This window comes from Vulpes vulpes, chromosome 1, assembly GCF_048418805.1.
Source record: "Vulpes vulpes isolate BD-2025 chromosome 1, VulVul3, whole genome shotgun sequence".
Taxonomy (NCBI): Eukaryota; Metazoa; Chordata; class Mammalia; order Carnivora; family Canidae; genus Vulpes; species Vulpes vulpes.
The window spans coordinates 98,662,512-98,678,842 of NC_132780.1; the positions used below are offsets into that span (position 1 = coordinate 98,662,512).

The following is a 16,331-nucleotide window of genomic DNA, read 5'->3' on the forward strand; positions in this document are numbered from 1 at the left end:
TGTGAGCCTGCTCCTGTAGCCTGCTAGCCTGGCCTAGCCCTGTTTGTCCTTGACTCAAATACAGCTGAGAGATTGGAGTCTCCTTTCATCCACTCAGCTCTCACTTGCATATGGATGCTTGAGGCCAGGAATAAGAGACAGAGAATACTGGATAATGAATTTCATTCCAGAAAATTCATGGTGCAGAGGTTCCGTGCTGAAGAGGCAAGCCAAGAAGACCAGAGCCTACCATCTCTGTCCAGCAACCTGCTCTAAGTCAGGGGTGTCATTGCAATAGTAGATGGCCTCTGTCCTTGCTCCCAGCTTCAGAACCATGGCTCAGAGACCTTTCACAAGAGAAAAGGTAAGTCATAGGAACAGAGAGATTCAAGGTCTTCCTGAAGGAAACGATTTTATTTAGAAGAGTATTGGAAAAGTTTGCAACTAAAGGCCCCTGTAAAATCAATGGAAATTCTGGTGGTATGTTAATAAAGAGAAGCTGGTAGCTTCATGAATCAATAAGCTAAATCTTAAATTTGGTAGCTTATGAAAGAACTGAGGAAACAGACAATTAAGAATATTGGGAGATCAAAACACACCTCAAAAACTGGCCTCAAAAATGTCCCTACAAAGGAGCATCTATTTAATTGGACCTATTTTTGCTCTAGTTTATTGTCAAAGACAATAGAGCAATCAGCTGGCAATTGGTGGAGCCTAACATCTGTGATACCAATAGAGGCAGATAGCTGAACAAAGAAACCAGGAAAGAGACAATAAAAAAAAGTCCTACTACACCACTGACCTATCCGTATGCCCAAGGCAGTGCCCTCTTGAGAGAAACATCAGAGAGTTGACACAGAGGGAGAAATAGACTTCACTAAATTAGTCTAACCAAATCATTAAATAAATGAGCAAATAGCACTCCTGGAGAGGAGAGGCAGTCTATTCAGAGTTGCTACAATATATGATCCAAAATACAGAGTGTTTGACAACAACAATACATGAGACATACGAAGAAACAAGAACTTCGTGGACTTAAAAATAGGGAAAGGAAAAGCAGAGAGAAGGCTCAAATATTGAACTCAGTAAAAATCTTCAAAGCACTTGTTGCAAACAACATGTTTCAGGAACTAAAAGAAACCAGGTTTTAAAAAAAAGGTACAGAAAGATATAAAGAAAATGTCTTCTATAGAGAATATCAATAGATACCAAGTTAATGTTTCTCGTGACAATGAAGTATAGCCTTTGGGTTACATTTCTACCAGAAAAAGATTATTTGCATATTTACTAGGTGCAAATAAAGTGAAAAACTAACTTGCACATGCAAGTTAGCATGAAACTTTGCAAAGTCCAAGTCGTTGATTGTCAGGGAACAGCACAGTCCAACAATGGCAGGGCTTCTAGAAGAAAAAAATCTCAATACCCCTTAGGTGGTTCTAACAAACAATCCTTCAGTATGACAATGAAAGCAGCTACATGCCTTCCTTTAAAATTTTAGATAATTTACCTTAACAAGAAATACTTCCCCCCATGTGGACTAAGAAGAAAAAGATATTCCATGCAGAGGCAACAACATATACAGAGACAAAGTGAAAATAGCTGGTGCATGGAGAGCAACCAGTAATTCACCAATGACTGTATATTCGTTATTAGATTCAGAAAAGGAGGCTGGAGAGCTACTATCAAAAGTCTACTCGTGTGTCTGGCTAGGTAAGAAGTTTGCACTTACGTAGCTATTAACCTGCACCCTTTACAGATTTTAAGTAACGATGGATACCATTTTAAAGATAAGGGCGAGAAAGGCAGAATTGAAGGCCAATAGACTGCAAAGACTACTCTTGCACAGTCGTCTAGATCCCTGCTTTACGTATAATGTGTGCACATATCACTGGGGAACATGTCGAAATTCAGCTTCACATTTAGTGGTTCTGGGAAGCAGCCTGAGATTTCCATCTCTGAAGAGCTCCCAGGGAATGCTAATGCCCCTGGTCTGTAGACAACGCACTGAGTAGCAGGAAACAAGATTAGCACTGCCTAATATAAAAGTAATGCAACCCATCTATGTAATTTTATTTTTTTTAGTAGCTGCATTCAAAAACAGTGACAAGAAACCACTGAAATTAATCTTAAAAATACGTTTTATCTAACTTAATATATCCAAGATCTTGTCATTTCAACATGCTTGCCAAGAGAAAGAAGATGGCTAACCAGATATTGTTTGTTCTTTTGTTCATTCTGTGTCAGATATCCAGTTTGTCTTTTACACTTACCACACCCCTTAGTTCAGATTCTAAGTTTTCATTGGGAATACCTATGTTTAGATTTCATAAAACTTAACATTGAAAAGGATTTACTTACCAAGGTTGTTCCAAACATTCTCAAAATTTTTGCAATAACAGTGTCAAATTTCATTTTTACAATTCAAATTAAAATTAATTAAAATTGGAGTACCCGGGCGGCTCAGTGGTTGAGCGTCTGCCTTGGCTCAGGGCATGATCCCAGGATCCCAGGATGGAGTCCCACATTGGACTCCTGGCAAGGAGCCTGCTTCTCCCTCTACCTGGGTTTCTGCTTTTCTCTGTGTCTCTCATGAATAAATAAATAAGATCTTTTTAAAAATTAATTTAATTAATTAAAATTAAACAAAATGAAGTATTCAGTTTCTCACCAGCTACCATATTGGAGAGCACAGGTCTCCATGAGATGAGGGTCAGAGCAAAGGAGGACAAGCAGTGCTATGTTGTGGCACATGAAGGATCCATGAAAGGAAAGAAGTATAAGAAGTAAAACAAACAAACAAAACCCCAAAGAGTTATTGAAAAAACCAGGAAACAGTATCAATTTATTCTTTTGGCTGAAGCTGATCGTATGCATCTCTTCCCAATTCTTCATATAGTGATATCGCATTGGTTCCTGTGAATTTGGCTATGCTGAGCATATCATCAGAGATGGTAACGGTTCATGCTGCCCTTCCTCCCCAAAAGCCAGTTGTTAAATATTTACCAGCACATCGCTAGTTAAAATATTTTAAGAATCAGATCAATTTGTTCTCATTTTCCAATAGTTTTCCATCCAAATGAAATCTTAGATCATTAAATTCACTATGCATTCTGGCTTTAGTTGATTTCTCCAAAATCAGTTACATTTTGATATTAGATTACTCTGCTTTTCCTTCAACCTGCCAAATTTTTTTCAAGTTAGCATTTTCTTTGCTTGCTGAACATTTTCCCCACAGATCTGTGAATTTCATACTTTTACATATTTGCTCAAAGGTTTATTTCTCAGAACAGCCTTCAGGAATCAGTTTCTCCTTAACTTTGGTGATGACCTATCTGCATCCTTACTTTGTTTTTCTTACTAGAATTAAATATAACCTGAAATTATATCTTTTTAAATTTCTTTTTTATGTTTTTTTTTCTTTCTCTGGAAATAAAACATAAGCTCCTTGAGGACTTTGTTGGTTTTGCTCTAGTGCCTCAAGCTCCTAGAGCACTACATGGTGCATGGTGGCATGCAATAATAATTTGAGGCCTGTAAGAATAATCAGGTGAGTAAACGTAAATGGGCCTATGATACAAGGATTTGGTAAATGATTTGGTGTAGATGATAAAAAATAAAATAAAAAAGCCAAGAAGTCCTCCAGTGTCCAGGCTTAGATGATCAGGAAGGTATTCATGAGGTAGGTTAATAAACGTAAAAGGAAGGACAAAGGTGGAGATGAGTATTACAAGTTCAACTGGTGAACTGTCTCCTCCCCACCATCAATTCCAGTGCTTCTCAGTCCCTAAAACCTGAGTTCTGAGTGCTGAGAAGGAGAAGCCAAAGTAGTGAAGTAAGAGGGTTGGGATCCCCAGTATCTGCTGCATGATCCTCCTCTACACTAGTGGAGTATCCAGGCTTTCAGAGGAGGACCCTACAAAACACCACTGTCGAAACAACGTAGGCCCTTGAGGAATAACCGTGACTGCAGGAGAAAGCAAGATGACTCCCCAAAGACACCAAAGTCCAAACATGGCCACACTAAGAGCTCTTAGATTAGGCACACCAAGGGTCACTGCAGCAGGGTATAAAGGGGGTTGAAGGCCTCAGGAGCCCAGTAGAAACACATCAGAGCCATGACAAGTAGGGCTCTATGACGCTGGATCCACAGAGCTTTTCTCATCCTGGGAAACATTAAGGCCCTGCAAGTGGGTTCTGAGCTCAAGTGGGTTCTGGGTTCAAGTCATCTATGTATTTCATAACCAGCTCAAGCTGTTAAATGATTTTCCCAGATCTGTACATTTTATGGGAGTTCAAGTAGTTATTGCAGTCATATCACAATATTTTCAGTTCTGGAAATATTTTTAAAAATAAAAGTTTTCTCATATCTGTCAGAAATAATTACTCTAAGGATAGAATCCTATCTATTCACTAGCAGATACCCTTCTCTGCATGGTGTTATCCACTTGTTGGCTCCACAGTAATGTCATGACTCTTCTATGCTATTCATATATGTTATTCTTATATATTTTGCCTTATTAATTTTCATAACTTCAATATCTAAAAATAATGGGTGCTGACTATTCTGTCTCTGATTTATTTTAAAAAACAAAACAACTTTTGCTCTCTTCTACTTATGGGAAGTAGCCATAGTGGCATCCCATTGAGAGATTAACTGGGGCCATATGCAGAAGCACCCCACTAAACAGTGAGGAGAGAGATGATACAAATTCGAACCTGAAATTGTATTACTTGATTGAAAATTAGAGCAAATGAAATTATAAATAATTCAGAATAACTGAATTCTGACTTTAACTTGAATCACTAAGCTAATTTTTACTTTTTAACGTCCACATGTGTGCATTCACTAGGGGGTATCCTGGTTATTATTTAAAAAAAATAAAAAATAAATAAAAACCCTGTCAGCTAAAGTAGAGATCAAAATACAAATTGTAACACAGAGGAACATTATGTGAATTTGTGTCACTCCCTGGAGAACTTTAGGTTTATAAAAAGCAATGAATGGATTACATGAAGACATAAATATGCTTCTGCATTTTAGTCTGTGACAGATATACTCATATTGTAATGTAGTCTTAGAGCTACCCCACCTCAGGCTATGAGCTCATCAGCGCTCTCAAGCTCAACAGGGTCAAATCTGGCTAACGTCTGAAAGGGTGACCTCCCAGGAAAATCCAGGTGCAGGACGATATAATGTTAACAATTCAATAGATGACATGGTTCTCTTTAAGTCACTAATAAGCAATTTCCTTTCAAGATCACTATGCTACCGGATGTTTCTTTGTAAAGATTCAATACATAAGGACATTTAAGATCTCGTGAATTTTTTTTACTAACCTCTTTATTATCATTTATAATCATTCTGTGTTGAAAAATATTGGGGAAACCCAGTATTTTTATTGCAGTAAAATATATATCACATGAAATTGACCATCTTAACCCTTTTTAAGTGTACAAGTCAGTGACGGTAAGTATATTTGTTTTGTGCAAAAAATCGCCAACACCCATCTTTAGAAGTCTTTTCATCTCGAAAAACTAAAACTCTATGCCAGTTAAACAGTAACTCCCCGTTCTCCCTCTTATCTGTCCTTGGCATCCATCACTCCACTTTCTGTCTCAATGATTTTGTTTTTGTTTTTGTTTTTGTTTTTTTAATATTTTATTTATTTATTAGAGACACACACAGAAAGAGAGGCCAAGACACAGGCAGAGGGAGAAGCAGGCCCCATGCAGGGAGCCTGACATGGGACTCGATCCTGGGTCTCCAGGATCAGGCCCTGGGCTGAAGGCGGTGCTAAACCGCTGAGCCAACAGGGCTGCCCTGTCTCAATGATTTTGACCTCTCTGGGTACCTCATGTATATGGAATCATATGGTATTCATTTTTTTGTGGTTGGCTGATTTCCTGTAGCATAATGTGCTCAGATATAGCATCTATAATATAATAATATCTTTTTTTTAAAGATTTTATTTATTTATTCATAAAATATACACACAGAGAGGCAGAGACACAGGCAGAGGGAGAAGCAGGCTCCATGCAGGGAGCCCGATGCGGGACTGGATCCCTGGACTCGGGGATCATGCCCTGAGCTGAAGGCAGACGCTCAAACACTGAGCCACTCAGGCATCCCTATAATTTAATAATATCTATATACTGCAGCATACATCAGAATTCCTTTACTTTTTAAGACTGAATAATAAATATTCTGTGGTAGGTATAGGCCACAGTTTACTCACCCATTCATCTGTTAGTGGACACGTGAGTTTCACTGTTAACATCTTAACAATATTAAGTCTTGCAACCAAGGAACGTTGGAGATCTTTCCATGTATTTCTTCTTTAATGTATTTCAACAATAGTTTGTATTTTTCACTATACAAGTCTTGCACCCCTTTGGTTAGGTTAATTCCTAAGCATTTTGGTTTTTTTGGTGCTATTTCAAATATAATAGTTTTCTTAATTTCCATTTTACCAATTCATTGTTAGTCTGTAGAAATACAATTGTGTCTGTAAACTTTCTATCCTGCTACATTATTGAATTTGTTTATTAGTTCTACCTTCTTTATTTTTGGTGGATTCTTTTTTTTTTTTTTTAATTTTTATTTATTTATGATAGTCACAGAGAGAGAGAGAGAGAGACAGAGACACAGGCAGAGGGAGAAGCAGGCTCCATGCACCGGGAGCCTGACGTGGGATTCGATCCCGGATCTCCAGGATCGCGCCCTGGGCCAAAGACAGGCGCCAAACTGCTGCGCCACCCAGGGATCCCTTTGGTGGATTCTTTTAGAGTTTTCTAAATATAACATCATATGATCTGCAAATAGATATAATTTTACTTCTTTAATTCTTTTCTAATATGAATGCCTGTTTTTTTTTTTTTTTTTCTTATCTAATTGCTCTGGTAAGACTTCCAGTACTATATTAAATAAAAATGATGAAAGCAGCATTGCTTTGTTCTTAATCTTAGAGAAAAAGTCTTAAGCTTTCATCATAGTGTACAAAGTTCACTATGGGATTTTCATATATGGTTTTTATTATGTTAAGGTAGTTTCCTTTTATTCCTAGATTGCTGAGTGTTTTTACAATGAGAATTGAATTTTTTCAATATTTTTTCTTGCATCAATTTTATATTGTTGTTTCCTTTCATTTTATTAAATTGGTGTATTGTATTGATAAATGTATAGATGTTGAACCATACTTCTATTCCAAAAATAAATCTCACTTGATTATTGTGTACAATCCTTTTGAATTTGGCTTGCTAGTATTTTATTGAGAATTCTTGCATTGATGTTCATAAGGAATATTAGCTTCTCATTTTCCTTTCTTTTACTGAAGTGTAGTTGATATACCATGTTACATTAGTTTCAAGTGGTTTTCTCTTCTTGTAGTATCTTTCACTGGCTTTAGAATCATTGTAATGCTTGCCTAATAGAATGAGTTAGGAAATGTCTTCTATTTTTCAGTTTTTTGGGAGAAAAATTTAAAAAGAATTAGTATTGACAATTTTAAAAATATTTGGTATAATTCACCAGTGAAGACATCATGTCCAGGTCTTTTCTTTGTCAATTTGTTTTCCTTTTTTTTTTTTTTTCTTTTTTAATTACTAATTCAATCTTTCAGTTATTCTGTATTTTTTCATGGTTTAGTCCTGGTAGGTTTTATGTTTCTAAGAATTTTTCTAGGAATCTAGGATACTTCCACTGTATCTGAAGTATATAATTTGTTCACATGCAATTCTCATAGTTCTCTTATTAAATTCTTTATTTCTGTAGAATTAGAAGTGATGTTCATTTTCATTTCTGATTTTAGTAATTTCAGTCTTCAATACTTTCTTCCTTAGTCCATCTAATTAATGCTTTGTTGATTTTGTTGACCTTTCCAAAGCAACTGACTTAGTGGGACTGAATGAAGAAGACAGATTACTTGTCATGGCTAATTTTATATGCCAGTGTACCTGGACTAAGTAATATCTTGTTATTTGATTAAACAAATTCTAGGTGTATCCGTGAGGGTGTTTCTGGGTGAGATTAATATTTCAAACAGTGGACTGAGTAAAGCAGAAGGCCTGACTAGAACAAAAAAGACTGAGCAAGGGATATTTTGTTCTCCCTGCCTACCTATCTCTCTGACCTTGGAGACACATATATTCTGTTTATGTGGGGGACCCTGGCTAATACACATACTATATCTAGTCTAGCATGCCCAGTTCTATGGGTTCTTTGATCCCTCTTTATACTCTCTGCCTCAGGAGTTTGACATTTCTACCTTATTTAATGTGAGCCATTAATTTCTCCAAGTTTCCAAAAGTCATCTTATTAGCACGTTGTCATTCTACCACAGTCCTTGCCAGAGAGCCTGAAGAAACCCCCCCTGTAAGTAGGGCTAGCCCTAATCCAGAGGCAGCCCATCCAGGTGCCTTCCTGAAGTTTTAGCAACAAAAAGCATTCTGTTTGTGATAAGAAAACCATTTCCCCCCACACCCTGATTGGAATGTCCCTGAATAGGTTCATGTTGACCTTCTGAGAAATCAACCTGGATGCTATGCGACTCCCGCGGTTCTTTTGTCTTTAAGCGAGTTTTTTTCTTTTGCCTTTAAAAGATACCTGTAATTGCTAATCGGGGCTCTCTTCCTCTTCAGAGGCGGAGAGCCCGTTTGCGCAAACGTCCAATAAACCCTCTTGCTAATTGCATCTGCCTGTCTGGGGTCTGAGTCTCTGGGGCGTCCGCCGGGACACGTTGGCACCCGTGAGCCAGGGTCCAACAAGCCAAATACTATATTCCAGGATAATAATAAGATAAATGTTCCCTTATCAAATCTTATCCTCTGCCCCATCAATCCTGCAACTTTAGAATCAAGTCTCATACTTTCTTGTTTTTGTCTATTCATCATAGCTAGGTCCAACAGTCCTTTGGGGTATAATCCCTTTCTCTTTAAGTAGGTTCAGCACCTTCCTAGCCTATTTATACTATGACTTGATCTAGTTATTGATCTTGTGGCAGGAAAGTAATGTGAGTCTAAAAGTACCTTAAGAGGGTTACATGTTGCATATTTATTTCAAGTGAGAAGCACACTAGTTTTTAATAAGAAGGACAAGGTCATATCCATAGAGTGTAAGGGAATATGGATTTTTTTCCCTTTTTTTTTTTTTTTTGGAACATGGAATTTTTTTAAAAAGGTTTTTTGTTTGTTTGTTGTTTTTGCCTGTTTGACTTGGATATTCCCTGGGTATTTGTTGGCTCTTAACTTTTTCAGCCAAAGCCCTGACCTTGGCAAAGCAGACCTGAGAAACTGAGAATTCAAATCTCTCTGTATGTATCTCTATTACTTTTGTATTAATTTCTAAGCCTGGATCTTGATGTTTTTTTCTCTCTTCTAGGTTCATGTAAGAGACAAGACTTTTTAAACTGCTGCTAAAGAAGACCTCTGACAGTCACACTTCACTTTCATCCAGTGATCATGCACCCTCAGTTTCTCATTCATTGTATTTCTCCAATGGGACAATGGTATTCAGCAAAACTCACCAGATTCCATTGTTGTTATAATTAATAATTTCCCCCAAACCCTCACTTTCCTAAAATATTGCACCTGCCTTCAATCTTTTTATAGTGGCAGTTCGTTCTAATTGACCATTAGCAAAATATTAAAAATTGCACTTTAGCCTACCAGGTCCATCCACTACCAGTGAAGAGGTCCTCATGACTAGTCTACAAGTGCGTGACCCAAATTCAAAGCCTTAGATTAGAATCTGCTTCCTTGGACCAATTCAGCACAGATTGCCTTAGGTCAGGTTTCCTGGAAAATAAATTTTAAAACAGAGATTTGTGTGCAAAAGTTTTACTGGGAGTTTCATTGGTACAACAATGCTAGCGAAGTAAAGGAAGAAACCAGCAAACAGTCACAAAAAAGGCCTCAACCAATCTTATGGATGTCCCCTCAGAGTTGTGTTCTTAGAGTCAAATAGGTCAGGCCTGCATATCCTTATATCAACCAGTCCCAGAACCAGCAAACTTTTTCTTTAAGGACCAAGTACTAAACATTTTAGGCTTTGTGGGTCAAATTAAATTTCTGTCACATATTCTTTTTCTCCCCCTTCTCCTCTATCTTCTTCTCTTTTCCCTGTTCTTCTTTCTCTTTTTATTCATTTTCCTATGAACTTTATTTTCTGTGCCCTATAAAAACAGACTGTAGGCCATATTTGGTTTTAGGCCATATGTTGCTGACCTCTGAAGTCAACACCTGTGGGGTTTTTTTTTTGTTTTTTGTTTTTTTTTGGCATGAAGGGGATGTGACCTTGGACTAAGTGATTCTCTTGAACCTGGAGAAACTCTGAGAAAAAATCTTGGTGTGGCCAACTTTCAACACTTGTAGAAACAGAAGATAGTGAGTGACTCAATCCTGAGTGGAGAATCTGGGTGGCACTACATATACTATTAGTGGAAATTGTATTCTAGCAGGTGACAGCAAAGCATAAACATAATAAGTAAATAAGTAAACAAATAAAGAGGATATTATAAAGTCATAAGTGTTCTGAAAAAAATTAAAAGTACAGTAAGAGAGGGGGATCAAAGGTGGAGATAGGTTTCACTTAAAATACTTGTATTAAACTCATTAGGATGTTTAAGTATGTCTTTTATGGAGATAAAATAAAACTAACATTTCATATCCATAGTTTGATATGTTTTAGCAAATGCATACAGCTGTATAAATATCGTCACGATTAAGATATAGAGCATATCCATTACTCCCAAAATTCCTTTATGTCTCTTTGTAATCTTTCTTTCATCCTAAGCTCTTAGCAAATACTGTCCTGTTTTCTATCCCTATGGTTTTGTCTTTCTAGAATGTCATATAAATGGAATCATGTGGTATTTATGTTTTATCTTCTATTTAACATATGCTTTTGATATTCATCTATGCTGTTGCATGCATTAACAATCTATTTTTTTAATAGCTGAATAATATCCTATTAAATGGATTTACCAGAGTTTGTTTATTCATTCACCAGTTGATGGATATTTGGGTTTTATCTAGTTTTCTCTTTCTCTCTTTTTTTTTTTCTGCCATAAAGACTAAACTTATGAGTATTTGAATCCAAGTTTTTGTGTCAACAGATATCACCACTTGTCTTGGATAAAATATATAGGCATGAAATGGAAGGGTTATAAAATAAGTGTTTACCTTTAAAAGAAACTGCCACACTGTTTCCTAAAGTGACTCTATAATTTTGCATTCCCAGCATCAGTGTATGTGATTTCTAGTTGCTCCACATTCTGAGCACCATAAGGTATTGTCAGTTTTATTATAGTCATTCTGGTAATTACATAGTGATATCTCAATTATGGCTTTTATTTGTATTTTTCTGGTGACTAAAGGTGTTGAGCATATTTTTACATGCTCTTTCACTATTCAATTGTCTTTCTTGGTAAAGTGTTCAAATATTTTGCCCATTTTATACTGTTTTTTTGTGTTCTTATTGAGTTGTAATTATGAATTTCAAGTACAAATGTAGCATCATATATATGTTTTGCAAAAAAAAAAAGATTTTTTAACATTGATGAAGACTAATTTATATATATTTCCTTTTACAGTTTATGATTTTTTTGTCCTATGTAAGAAATTGTTGCCTAACACAAGATCACAAATATTTTAATCCACTTTTTTCCTTTAGAAATTTTATAGATATAGCTCTTCTTTTTTTTAAAGATTTTATTTATCCATTCATAGTGACAGAGAGAGAGAGAGAGGCAGAGACACAGGCAGAGGGAGAAGCAGGCTCCACACAGGGAGCCCGACGGGGACTTGATCCTGGGTCTCCAGGATCACACCCTGGGCTGAAGGCAGTGCTAAACCTCTGAGCCACCAGGACTGCCCCAGATATAGCTCTTCTTATTTGGGTACCTAGTCAATATCAAGTTAGTTTTTGTATATGAACATCTAATTTTTCCGGTGTCATTTTTCAAAATGATCAGCTTTTCATCACTGAATTATTTTGGAGGCTTTATAATAAATGTTTGGCTCTACCACTATTTTTCTACTTCATTTATATATCTTTATGTTTTGATCACTATCTCATTTAACCATGTGAGTTCAGAGCCTTTGTATGTATGGGGTTGGGAGAATGGTGTGGATATGAATAAGAGGATATAATATTTTATATTAAATCAATGTGATAAGATTGATTTCTTGTGAGATAATAATCTACTGAAAATAAAATAATGAAATATATTCATAAAGATTCCAGGCACATCGATAATATGTCATATTTTGAAATAAAAATTATAGGAAGGTAGATTAAATATTCAAATGATTTCAAAACAAAGATTTTAAAAAGTTACCCTTTTATTATCCACAAACTTGTTTTGCCTGAATCAGATGAAAACGTTGCATATCAATGTTTTCTTATGTTCATTCCTCAAGTATTTATTGAAATCCAGACAGTCACTGCATTGTCTTTGAAGATGGAACTCAGAAGATTGTCCTTAGGGTTTTCAAGGTGGTAAGAAAAATCTATGCACATAATCAAAAACTTCTGTAGTAAGTGCTATGAGCATGTAATCTTGTGGAATTCAAGAGAACTTCCCAGAAAAAGATAGTAGCCCTAACTTTTGGAGATAGAGTAGAATTTACCTGATAAATCACCAGTTAGAATTCTATTGGGTGAAAATGAAGGATTTGTATGAGTTTTGTTTTATTTTGTTTTATTTTTTCTGATGCCCTGAAAATGTATTTTTACTCCTGCCACTCTCAAAATATATATTGAGGACAATGATCAAATACTTTTCTTGATAATTTCCTAAAAAGTACAGTGTTCTTTGCCTTTAAATGAATGAAGTGTGACTAAGCAATTATTTATCTTCATTTGACAGATGAGAACTAGAAGTTTGATAGCTACTCAATAATATTGTGCCTAATAAATATTCAAACCAGGTTCTATCTTGTTAATTATTTTATCAGAGGGTATTTCAGAAGCTCAAAAATGTGAATGCATTTTCCAGTGTGGCTAACTGTCTCTTGAGCAGTAATTTATGCTTTGGTGGGTTCTGAATGCCTTTGGATGACAATGATGATGATATATTGCAAGGAAGCTATGATTTATCACAAATGATACACACAATGAACTACTGGGGAAGTACAGAGTAAGATGTAAAGCATCTTGGGATCTCTCTCTCATTATACTGATTCTTAAATATTGTTTCTATTTCCCTCCCAGTCTATCACTGCCACTTGATAAATTATTTAAAATGGAAGGAATTTGACATAGTATTCAAAATCCATTCCATTAGATTATTGAATTAAATGAACTATAAATTCATTTTAACCATAAAAGCATTTTCACAAAATAACCATTGGAATTGGGGACTAAAGGCAATTAGGTTGAGACACCTGGGTGGCTCAGTGGTTGAGCGTCTGCCTTTGGCTCAGGCCATGATCCCAGGATCCGGGATTGAGTCCCACATGGGTCTCCTTGCGAGGAGACTGCTTCTCCCTCTGCCTATGTCTCTGCCTCTCTTCTCTGTGTGTCTCTCATCAATAAATAAATAAATCTTAAAAAAAATAAAGGCAATTTGGCTATATTTATTTTTTGCAAAAGTTTTTGTTAAATATAAAATTTAAAAAGTCACTTGTTATCACTATGTTAAAAAATCAATACAGAATTACTAAAAATAATTTTTTAAAGATTTTATTTATTTATTCATGAGAGACATAGAGAGAGAGAGAGAAAGAGAGAGAGAGAGAGAGAGGCAGAGACACAGGCAGAGGGAGAAGCAGGCTCCATGCAGGGAGCCCGATGTGGGACTCAATCTCAGGTCTCCAGGATCAGACCCTGGGCTGAAGGTGGCGCTAAATGCTGAGCCACCCAGGCTGCCCTAAGAATAATTTTTAATATTTAACAAACATTTTAAAAGCAAGCATTCATTCAACTTAAAGCTGCACATTTTCTAAATCATCTTATTTCCATATATTTGACCAGAATTATTTGTATTTAAATTAACAACTGATGTTCTTTATTAGAAATTTTGGTTTATGGGGCACCTAGTTGGCTCAGTCAGTTAAGTGTCTGCTTTGGGCTCAGGTCATGATCTCAGGGTCCTGGGATCCAGCCCCATATCAAGCTCCCTCCTCAGTGGGGAGCCTGCTTCTACCCCTCCCACCTCCCGACCCCTGCCCCTGCTTGTGCTCTCTCTCACTTATTTTCTCTCAAAATTATTTTATTTAAAAATAAAATCTTTTTTTTAAAGTTTTAGTTTGCAATTATAATTACTTAAAATGGTAAAATGAGGAATTATTTGTTTAATAGATTCAAGACATTATTAAGGAGACAAACAACAAAGAAATTCCTTGGGGATTACAGTTGGGAAATCCCTGACATGAAGTATTATATTAACTGGAACAGAAATATGTGGATAACTAAAATATTGTATAATATCTAGTTCCTTATATTTTGAATTAAATCTTAAAAAATAATGTGTAAGAATATTCATGTATTGTTGAAACTTTCATGTCTGCCTCCCAAAGAAAATTAAAATCTCCATGAGAATTAAAAGATTTAACAAACTTTATGATATAATTGTTTTTCAACTAAAAGATTTTTATTTTGAAGCTCAAGTGTATTCTCATGGTGCAGGATTCTAGAAGTGATATAAAAAGGAAAACCTAGAAGCCTTTGAAGATTTACCTATCTGGTAGCTAAATTACATCAAACTTTATACAACATACAGACCTCTCAATAACCTTAGGGCCAGACATCAAATCCCTCCCTCAAGAAGGTAAAGAACATGGAGATTCAGTCACTTGTCTAGATTATTACTGGTATATAGCAGAGTCAAGATTCAGACCTATATACTTATAAACCAAAATCCTGTGCTCTTTCCCTATAATGTGAACACTCATGAGGATCTAAAAATATACCAACTCCATTTCTGTATAGCATATACAAGAGCATAAAAGGTGAATCAACTTTCAAAAGTATATAAATAAAAACAACTATAGGAATAGTTTGCACTTCTTCCTATAGTCCCTCTAAGTACAGCTAAAATCCTGTACATTATATACTAACTACACATAAGTAGGCTCTGAAAGAAAGAGGGAAGGAAGCAGACCATCTAGGGATCTTAGGACTCAAGGAAAGACATGCCAGTTAGTTCCCTAGGTTTTCATTTTCTTTTATCACAAACTGAGTGCTGAAGAAGTTGGCATCTACGAGCACAACAAAGCTCCAACAACAAAGCCCTATTGTTCTCTATAGCCCAACACTAAGGAAAAGGGCAGCAACACAATATAGAAGATGTTTAGACAGGAGTCATATGTAAGTGATGAATCCTTAATCCTAAACCTGAAACTAATATTACAGTGCATGCTGACTGGAATTTAAATAAAAACTTGGGAGAAAAAGAAAAAAATGAAAAACAAGCAATTGCTCTACTCCATGTAGATGGAAAAAACAGTGGCTCCACCTCTAGCCCAATGAGTAAATTTGAGTAGGAAGCCCAGACTCCCAACCTTAGCTTGCTGTGACAAAGTATTCTGTTCCTCCCACAGAGGGGTGATGTCACAGAAGGCTTATTGAGAATCCTGGATTTCTATGGTCACCCAGCTGTAATGAGCACCCCTGCCCCTCTCAGCTGGGTGATGTGAGAGGGTCAGTAGGAAGAAACTGAATTTCACTGTATTCTAGTAGAAACAAGGCATCTTTGTCGAATAAGAGGCAATAACAAGGTGCTCCTCACCCTTGTAGCCAGAGTGGATGCCTAGTGAGTGTTCTGAACTCTCATCCACATCCAGTAGTTATGAGGCACGTTTTCCCCCCATCCCTGAATAACAGCAGAACTTAAACGGGGAAACAACTTTCATGTCTACCTGGCAGTAAAAAGCTTTCTTGGGCCGCCTGGGTGGTTTGGTGGTTGAGCATCTGCCTTTGACTTAGGTCGTGATCTCAGGGTCCTGGGATCGAGTCCCACATCGGGCTCCCCACGGGGAGCCTGCCTTTCCCTTTGCCTGTGTCTCTGCCTCTGTGTATGTGTTTCTCATGAATAAATAAATAAAATCTTAAAAAAAAAAATACCTCTCTTCTCTGAAACCTTCATGATTCCAGAGGAGACTTGATAAAATAGAAGATTTTTAAAAGATCCAGTGTGTTGTAAAATGATATATAAAATGTCATGGATAATCATGAAAGAAACCCATCACACCAGGAGTCAGAAAAATCTCAGATTGAATCACAAAAGACAAGTAGTAGATATTAACATTGATATGATGCTGATGTTGGAATTATTTAGCAATGTTTTCAAAGTAGCTGTTATAAAAACATATCAACAAGAAATTGAGAACATGTTAGATGGAGAAGATTAAGA

At 36.3% G+C, this 16,331-nt stretch overlaps 1 long non-coding RNA gene across 1 annotated transcript in view; it reads left to right on the plus strand.

The window, feature by feature from the left end:
• Positions 1–14,535, plus strand: part of LOC112913738 (uncharacterized) — a 29,937-nt gene extending 15,402 nt beyond the window's left edge. The window contains exon 3 of the long non-coding RNA XR_003233721.2: positions 9,356–14,535. This is a non-coding gene — a long non-coding RNA (uncharacterized lncRNA). The remainder of the gene's footprint in view (positions 1–9,355) is intronic.
• Positions 14,536–16,331: the final 1,796 nt, after the last annotated feature.